Consider the following 9832-nt stretch of genomic DNA (forward strand, 5'->3'; position numbering starts at 1 on the left):
TGAACAATAAATGTGTTAAAATGACTAAAGGAAAAAACTGATTCAGCACCTGTCATGACAGGAGGGACCTGTTTATGTCTATGTGTGGTTACATTTCTGAAGGACGGCGCTTTAGAGGCATTATACCCTCTGGTGCTGAAAAACATGGGGGATAAAAGGTAAACTATTAGAGATCACTGGAGCACATGAATGCCATCAGCTTCCCTGCTTTATGCATACACGGCCCATAAACCACATCCATCACATCAGAGCATGCTGACCAGAATACAATTAAAAATAAGCTTGTTTCTTTATTCCTTCTAGAATTGGTCATCTATCCCCATTCTCTAGTATAGAAAACTTATTGCTTTTAGTTATTATTTTCCGATACTAAATACTATAAATACTTTTGTTTTTACCTCTTGGAACTATTAACGTCTTTGAGTGTGGATGTTTCATAGTTACGGGAAGGATTCTCCTCCATCTTTTCACCAGGTTTTGCTTTCCGTTGCCTGTACAAAACTAAAGCATCTAGATGGTTGAAGTGGACCAGTACAATAAAGACATTATCAAACAAAATATTTTTTGAGTTAATAAGTTTAAAGGAATAGTTCACCCAAAAAAATAATAATTTGCAAAAAATTTCCTTACCCTCAGCCCATCCAGATTTTGAGAAATGAAGCATTCCATCACTTGCTCACCAATGGATCCACAGCAGTGAATGGGTGCCGTCAGAATGAAAGTCCAAACATCTGATAAAAACATCACAATAATCCACAAGTAATCCACACCACTTCCGACCAAGAAACAAACTAATCATTAAGATGATTTTATATAATAACTTCTAGCCAAATCATGATTCCATAATTTATAATAATGATTTCTCTAGTGAAAATGCCCATTGTTGGTTGTCCATCAGAATCCACAGACATATTTGCTTAGAATGGTTTGTTTTTAAACGATGCTTGATCTCTGCATATTTCCCTGATTCAGACAAAACTACTTTCACTGGAAATTATGGACATGTATTTCAGCTGGAAGCAACAGTTTGACGTTAAAAACATCTTAAAGATGGATTTGCTACTTACTACAGCTTTTTACATCACTAGATTACCTGATTACATGTGGATTATTGAGATGTTTTTAAGTTTTCAGAGAACTATTCCTTTAAATTACCCCAATTCTTTCAAATTGACCTGTTGACTGAGAGCTGCATGGGAAATTTATGTTTGTTAATCACTGATATAAAATGTCTCTACTGATTTTACCTCATGAATCTTGGAGTTTTGAGTGTCATATTTGTTGTCTCAGAGTTTATAGACAGTCCCTGTTCTTCTGTCTTTCCACTGGGATTTGACAAAATTAAACAAAGCACCTAATACATTTGACAGTGACATATTGTATATGTACTGTATAAGCATATTGTCTCTAAAACACCTCTAATTGATCTGAAAATCCAGCCTTCATTGTTCACTTTAGAGGTCAGGATTTTTTAAAACCTAGTTTGGTTTCCATTCAGCTGATTCTTTTGCCACTGGATCTACAGAACAAAAACAAAGCAGGTAAAGTCATTCACCCTTTCAGAAGAAAAACAAGCCTTAAGGAAACCAAGGCAGACATCGTCATGTACATGCAACTGCTAAATGTTACAAAACGTTCTATAATTAAATGTGTGTATATGATAGATGGATATTAAATCAGACTAACACCTAGATTGTTTTACCTGCTGAACTGCCAATCACTGGTTTTAAGGGTGCAACTTCCTTCGGCAGAAACAGAAAAAAAGACTAAATGTGAACAAGACTTAAGACACAATGATCAATTCAGATAGAATTTGGTCTGATGATATGAAAAAAAACACAATATCAATATCTAAATGGAACATAAAAACATATGTAGATTGTCCTGCCACTGACCTTTTCACTGACTTTGGGTGCAACCTCTGATGGCCTTCCAACACACTGTAGACTTACAATAAATTATATAAAAGTGTATTTTATATATATATATATATATATATATATATATATATATATATATATATATATTGTGAGCCGTGTCCTGGGCACCTATCAGCGTCGCCCTGGCAACGAGGGAGATTCACCTGCACGCAATCACAGCGGGCTGATCGGTCCCAGCTGAAGCGGATGAGGAGAGGACTATAAACGCTGTGGCTGAAGGTGACACAGGGGAGAGAGGATCTTCAGATGACTGAAACTAACGTTGTGTCTCTTGTCCCTCTAGACAGCTCCGGATCGACCAGCCCGCCACCCGAGCACCAGACACCAAGTTCCCTTGCACTCAGCTGGCCGGCAAACAGGATCACGTGGCACCGAGGACGAGCACCGGACACTACAGGATTCAGCACTACACCATTCAATAAATACACCCTCCGGGGCTTCACTTTGCACTAAACCCTGTCGTGTGATTCTTCAGCCCGTGATACTGGTGGAGAATGCGGGCAACTTACTGAAGAATCACAGACTCACCAAGTTGTCCCCCCCCCCCTGCTTCTTCGTCAGGCGGTGACTCCCTCCCCAGCTATGGAAGAGCTTCTCAAACACCTGACGGAAGTAAGCCTTCGCCAGCAGCAGATCGTCGAGTACATGGCCGCTTGCCAAGGAGAAACGGAGCGTGAAGTCGCCGCTCTCCGCTTCACGGCTGCTCAGCGGGCCCCGCTGCCGGACCCGCGCACTCAAGCCACCCAGCTCCTGCCGAAGATGAATGTCCACGACGACATAGAGTATTACCTGGGTATGTTTGAATCCATCGCCGCACGAGAGGACTGGCCCCGTGAGGAATGGGCGCGGATACTGGCACCATTGCTGACCGGGGAACCCCAACAGGCCTACTTTTCTATGCCAGCCCACCAAAAGGAATCCTATGATGAACTACGGAAGGAAATTCTGGCGCGTGTGGGTTTGTCCCCCATCGCTGTGGCCCAATTGTTCCGAGCCTGGGAGTATAATAGTCGGTTGCCAGCCCGCGCCCAAGCTGCTGAACTCAACCGCCTCGCCCATCACTGGTTGCTCTCCGGGAGCCCCAGCGCCGCCCAAGTGGCCGAACGTGTCGTCGTGGACCGGTATTTGTGCGCCCTGCCATGGCCCCTTCGACAGGCGGTGGAGCTGGCGGAGATGACGATGCGACGAGAGGCTGGGGAGCGAGCACCGCCATTTCCCCGGAGGGTATACCAGGAACGACGCACGCCAGAGGGCACCCAGCGCACAGTCAGCAGGTTGGCGGTTCCCGGCATGCAGGATGAGCCGATGCCCACGGAGCCACCACCCTCTCCCAATCGCGCCTGGCTGGCAGGCTGTGCAGTCCATCTGGAGCCGCCGCGAGGAGCACCCCAGACCGAGGTTACCATTAACGGCCGACCATATACAGCGCTGTTGGACTCTGGAAGTGCGGTGAGCCTGGTCCAGTCCTCCCTGTTTCCCCCACGGACGGGAACCAAAGCACGCCTCTCCATTACCTGCGTCCAGAACGTGCCCACCCGACGAGTAACACTCTCCACGAGAGCTGGCACCTGGCCATTGGAAGTGGGCGTAGTCAGGGACCTGCCCGTGCCCGTGCTGTTGGGGAGAGACTGGCCAGGCTTCGACCAACTGCTCACCCAAGTCACCCGGCCTGCCAGCCCTGCCGGGAACCGCCAGAAGAGGAAGAACCACAGCCGGGGTCCCCGACAGCGCCCTGTCCTCCTCGCTTCGGACAGCGCCCGAGATGGTGAGTCCCCCCCCCAAAGTGCTAACCTTTTCTATGATGTGTTCCAGCAGGTACGGGGTGGGGGAAGTTTTATGAAGGAGCAGCTCGGGGACGACCGGCTGAAGCACTGCTGGAAGCAGGTGAGAGTGGTTGAGGGAAAAGAGGTCCAACCACCACCACACCCAACCCCACACTTCGTGGTTCAGAACGGCCTGCTGTACTGTGTCGCACAGCGGAGAGGGGAGGAGGTCAAGCTATTGGTAGTCCCACGCACGAAGACACAGACGATCATCGAGCTAGCCCATTCCCATCCTATGGCGGGCCACCTGGGGGCGCAAAACACCACTCACAGAGTCCGGGACCGGTTCCATTGGCCCGGCATGGAGGCAGAGATCAAGCGGTTTTGTCAGGCGTGTCCGGACTGTCAACGGACGTCCCCCCAAGCTCCTCCCCCAGCTCCGCTAATCCCGCTGCCCATCATTGAGGTGCCCTTTGAGCGGATAGGAATGGACCTCGTAGGGCCGCTGCCAAAGTCCGCCCGGGGACACGAACACATCCTTGTCATCGTGGATTATGCGACCCGGTACCCCGAAGCCATTCCACTGCACAAAGCCACGTCCAAGGCCATCGCCCATGAGCTCTTCCTTCTGTGCAGCCGGGTCGGCATACCCCGGGAGATACTGACCGACCAGGGCACCCCCTTCATGTCCCAGACGATGGCTGACCTCTGCCACCTCCTAAAGGTCAAGCAGCTTCGGACCACCGTGTACCACCCACAGACCGATGGGCTGGTCGAGAGGTTCAACAAAACCCTGAAGCAAATGCTCCACCGCGTGGCTGCGGACGACCGACGGGATTGGGATCAAATGCTGCCGTACGTCCTCTTTGGCATCCGGGAAGTCCCCCAGGCCTCCACTGGATTCACACCATTCGAGCTCCTGTTTGGGCGGCAGCCCCGTGGCCTGCTCGATGTCGCCCGAGAGGCCTGGGAGCAGCAGCCGACCGCCCATCGAACCACGATCGAGCACGTGAGGGAGATGAGGGAGAGGATCGACCGCGTCATGCCCCGCGTCCGGGAGCACCTGGCGGCCGCCCAAGAAGCTCAACGTCGATGATACGACCGGGCGGCCCAACCACGGGAATTCCAGCCAGGGGATTACATTCTAGTCCTCGTCCACACAGCGGCATGTAAATTCCTCGCCAAGTGGCATGGCCCATCCATCGTCAAGGAGAAGGTGGGGCCCATGGAAGGAAAGCCAACTGTACCACATCAATCTCCTGAAGCGCTGGGAGGGGACGGGGACTCCGCTTGCGGCCCTAGCCGCCTCCTCACCCGTGGTTGTTGTCGTCAGCCCCCACCTGTCGGCCGCCCAGAAGACAGAGCTTCAACATTTGACCGGTCAGTTCTCCGATGTGTTCTCCCCACGGCCCGGGCGGACCAATCTACTGCAGCAAGATGTCCGCACACCACAAGGGACCGTTGTGCGGCAGCGGCCATATCGAATTCCGGAGGCCCGGCGACACGCGGTTGAAGAGGGGGTGCAAGAGATGCTGAAGCTAGGGGTCATCGAGCCCTCCCGCAGTCCCTGGTCCAGTCCCATAGTCATGGTCCCAAAACCGGACGGCACCCTCCGGTTCTGTAACGACTTCCGCCGCCTAAACGAGGTCTCCGAGTTCGACGGATACCCGATGCCCAGTGTGGATGAGCTGCTGGAGCGGCTGGGGAGAGCCCGGTTCATATCCACGCTCGATCTCACCAAGGGCTATTGGCAGGTACCGTTAACAGAGACCGCCAAACCAAAGACCGCCTTCTACACTCCTACTGGCCACTGGCAGTACCGGGTTCTCCCCTTCGGGCTGCACGGGGCTCCGGCTACCTTCCAGAGGATGATGGACATTGTGCTGAGACCCCATCAAGCCTACGCCGCGGCCTACATAGACGATGTGGTCATCCACTCGGAGACCTGGGAGGATCATCTGGAGCGGCTCCGGAGGGTGCTTCTTGAGCTGCGGCGGGCAGGGCTCACCGCCAACCCCAAGAAATGCCACCTCGCCCTACCTGAAGCACAGTACCTCCGTTTCCAGGTGGGCCGGGGCCTAATCCGTCCGCAACAGGGAAAAGTGACAGCCATTCTTTCTGGCCCGAGGCCCTCCACCAAGAAACAGGTACGGGCCTTCTTGGGGTTGGCTGGGTATTATCGATGTTTTATACCCAACTTCTCCTCCCTAGCGACGGCCCTGACAGACCTCACTAAGAAGGGACAGCCGGAGAAGGTAAAGTGGGGAACCCCGGAAGAGGAGGCATTCAGAAGGATAAAGGCGGCGCTCACGTCTGAGCCACTGTTGCGCGCTCCCGACTTTAACTGTCCCTTCTTATTGCAGACGGACGCATCCGACACCGGGTTGGGAGCCGTCCTGTCCCAGGTGCAAGACGGTGAGGAGCACCCGGTGGTCTACATCAGCCGAAAGCTGTTCACCACCGAGCAACGATACGCGGCAGTGGAGAAGGAGGCGCTGGCCGTCAAGTGGGCAGTCCTGGAGCTGAAATATTACCTACTGGGACGGAAATTCACCCTCTTCAACCATCATGCCCCATTGCAGTGGATGGCCCGGGCTAAGGACACCAATGCCCGGGTAACGCGGTGGTTCCTAGCGCTCCAGGACTTCCACTTTGACGTGCGTCATCGAGCTGGAACCGCCAACGCCAATGCGGATGGACTCTCCCGCCTGTGGACAGCTTTCGCAGGTCTGTCAGGTACTCTTCCTCCACCAGCCCCCGCCTCCCCCCTCGCCCGAGGAACCAGAGCGACGCTTAGGGGGGGGGGGGGAGTGAGAGCCGTGTCCTGGGCACCTATCAGCGTCGCCCTGGCAACGAGGGAGATTCACCTGCACGCAATCACAGCGGGCTGATCGGTCCCAGCTGAAGCGGATGAGGAGAGGACTATAAACGCTGTGGCTGAAGGTGACACAGGGGAGAGAGGATCTTCAGATGACTGAAACTAACGTTGTGTCTCTTGTCCCTCTAGACAGCTGCGGATCGACCAGCCCGCCACCCGAGCACCGGACACCAAGTTCCCTTGCACTCAGCCGGCCGACAAACAGGATCACGTGGCACCGAGGACGAGCACCTGACACTACAGGATTCAGCACTACACCATTCAATAAATACACCCTCCGGGGCTTCACTTTGCACTAAACCCTGTCGTGTGATTCTTCAGCCCGTGACAATATATATATATATATATATATATATATATATATATATTTATCCAGACATGGTAAAGCCATTATATAAAGTCCAATAAACGTCTATTCCTACTTATAAAAACTGTTTGAAACACAGTTATGTTCATGTTGAGTTAATGTTAAAATATATCCTGGACCAGCTTTAAACAGGTAATATTATGATGATATTATTTAAACATACAGTATAGCTAACAGTTCACTTGAGGAAAGCTAAATCAGTCTTAATGTGCAGAATTGCCTATATTTCAAAAGTCTGATGAATATTTTAAGCCTTGATCACAATCAGAGTCACATTTCATTGCAAAAATTACAGCGGACAAAGCGAACCAATTTCTGAGGAAATCAGAAAAAGAGCTGTGAAAAATACATAGGCATAGACTTACTGCACCAAACATCCAAATTTTTGATGGATGACTTTGACCTTTTTTACTCCGCCCCTCCCCCACCCCGACCACCCACGTGGCTTTGACCTTTTTACCTTTACCCCTCCCCAAACCATGCGGCTTTGACCTTTTGACTTTTTAACGGATGCAGATGTTGTTACGAAATGTGATATGACATCTGTTTTGAACTATGTCATTAGGGATAAATCTTATGACAACTGTTATAACATCTGTTTGTAATATAGACACCGGACCTCCAGTACGCAACAGCTTCTTTATAATATATCATGCTTAGCTGTTGTACTGCGGATGTGTTATGACATCCTTTCTCTATATCATGATATAAGCTAGTGGGTATGTGGTCTGTTTGTTATGATCACCTGTTTGTAATACAGACCATGGACCTCCGGAATGAGACGCGACATCAGTTTAAAACAGACTGAAGGGTGCACATGTGCTCTTGTTCACAGTGTGTGTGTGTGTGTGTGTGCACTTTGGATGGGTTAAAGCAGAGCATGAATTCGGAGTATGGGTCACCATACTTGGCTGAATGTCACGTCAATTTTTTTATTTTTTTTTATATTGCGCCATTGACTTTTAGACTTTAGACCAGGTTTGAGTTGGTCTATGGCGCCGTCTATTTTCAGCTCCTTAAACGTCACGTCACTCTATTTTAAAGAATATGAAAATAAATAAAATATATAATTATATATGACAGTATGTTACTATCAAGAAAAACATTAATTTCAAACAAAGTATTCATCATTTAAGTTTAATGAACTTATAAAACACATCATAGTAACAAACAAACAAAGTAATTTTTCTTCAAACGGATATAAAGGAGCTTGTTTATTTGTCACTCACAGCACAGACACGGCTGTGAAGTTTAGATGAAGTTCATGCATCTTTTAGAAAAATATTTTCAGAGAAAGACCCTTGATTGTATTCATTCATTAAAGATGTTTCTGGCAGATGGCTAAGCGGAGATGTAATTCGAGAACTGTGCCCTTCACTGCCATTAAGCTATGCTATTCATCATTTAAAAGGTGTGTGTAAACACAAATGGTGTTTTCACATATGAAGCAAATTTAGCCATGAAATAGTAATTATTTTACTTTTGCTATGGTCATAAACCTTACACCCATCTACTATTTTCAGACACAGAGCAGAAAAGACATTTTGCAGGGCCTCTGTTTAGCTGTTCCAAAATACCTCTATTTAAAAGCAAAAAAAGTTTAAAATGACCACCTATACCAATGGCTGTAAGTATCTTTACTATCCATATCATCTATCATTTAAATATTTAAAAAAAAAACATATTATATTCTTTATTTAAAACAATATATTTAACTGACAGTATATCACAAAGTGTGTTTATGAATATTCAGTTGTTTGGTCTTTGGACTTTTCTATTCTAGTGCTTTTTACATAGTGCTGTTCAATTACTGTAAGATTGCTTTACACTAGTGTAATGAAAGTAAACTTTTCTTAAAGTTTAATGCTGTATTTTACTGTATCGCTATCCTTTTATTTATGTTGTATACTGTAAGTGTCATTGACTAGCAAAAGGATTCCTATTTCCCAAAAAGAGGTTTTAGTAACAGTGTTTTGAATTGATCGTACTAGTGTTCTCTAGGCAGTGAATTAGTTTGTGTATTTAACAGGTTTGTGTTTCATCTGTGGCCAAAGTTTGAGTCTGACTAAACTGTTTGATTTTGACCTGGAAGTTTGAAGTTTGCACAAGCTGGTGTATAGGTTTGAGATTGTGTTTATAGTTGTGAGAAAATGGTGAATTGCTTCATGCATTGGGGAAGTTGTGGCCTAGTGGTTAGAGAGTTTGACTCCTAACCCTAAGGTTGTGGGCTTGAGTCTCAGGCTTAGGTGCCCTTGAGCAAGGCACCAAACCCCCAACTTCTCCCTAGGTGCTGTGCATAAATGATGCCCACTGGTCCGTGTGTGCACTTTGGACGGATTAAATGCAGAGAATGAGTACTGAGAATTGGTTACCATACTTGGCTGTATGTCACTTCACTTTACTTAGAATTGTGTGTTAGCAATCGATACAAACTGTAATGCATTTTTAATTCCACAGAGCATTGTAAAACTTACACATGCAATGACTAAGCGTAAGCGGTGAAAACTCGAAAGTAAAACTGTCAGAGATGGGATAGTGTTATCTTTTCTTATCACAACTGTGGTAAGAATATTTCATCAAGCACGGTGAGTAATGGCTTCTCCTGCTATTGTTATTTGCACCTCTTGCCACATGTACAGTTTATCTATCTCTGTCGCTGATGAGGGATTCACATGTGCCAAGACAGTAAGAATATTAGGGCTCTAGATATGGCTTTGGATGCGTCGAGCTATGCCATTCCCATACAATGTTCTGTTCTGGCAACAGAGCCCCTGCAGCAGGGCAACTGGGTGACAGTGAGGCAGCATAGTCGTGGGTCAAAGCACCGCTCTTCTGTTACGATCAAAACATTAAACAGGTTCTCTCCACTCAGTGATGCACCCAC

The sequence above is a fragment of the Carassius auratus genome, chromosome 31 (genome assembly GCF_003368295.1).
Source record: "Carassius auratus strain Wakin chromosome 31, ASM336829v1, whole genome shotgun sequence".
Lineage (NCBI taxonomy): Eukaryota > Metazoa > Chordata > Actinopteri > Cypriniformes > Cyprinidae > Carassius > Carassius auratus.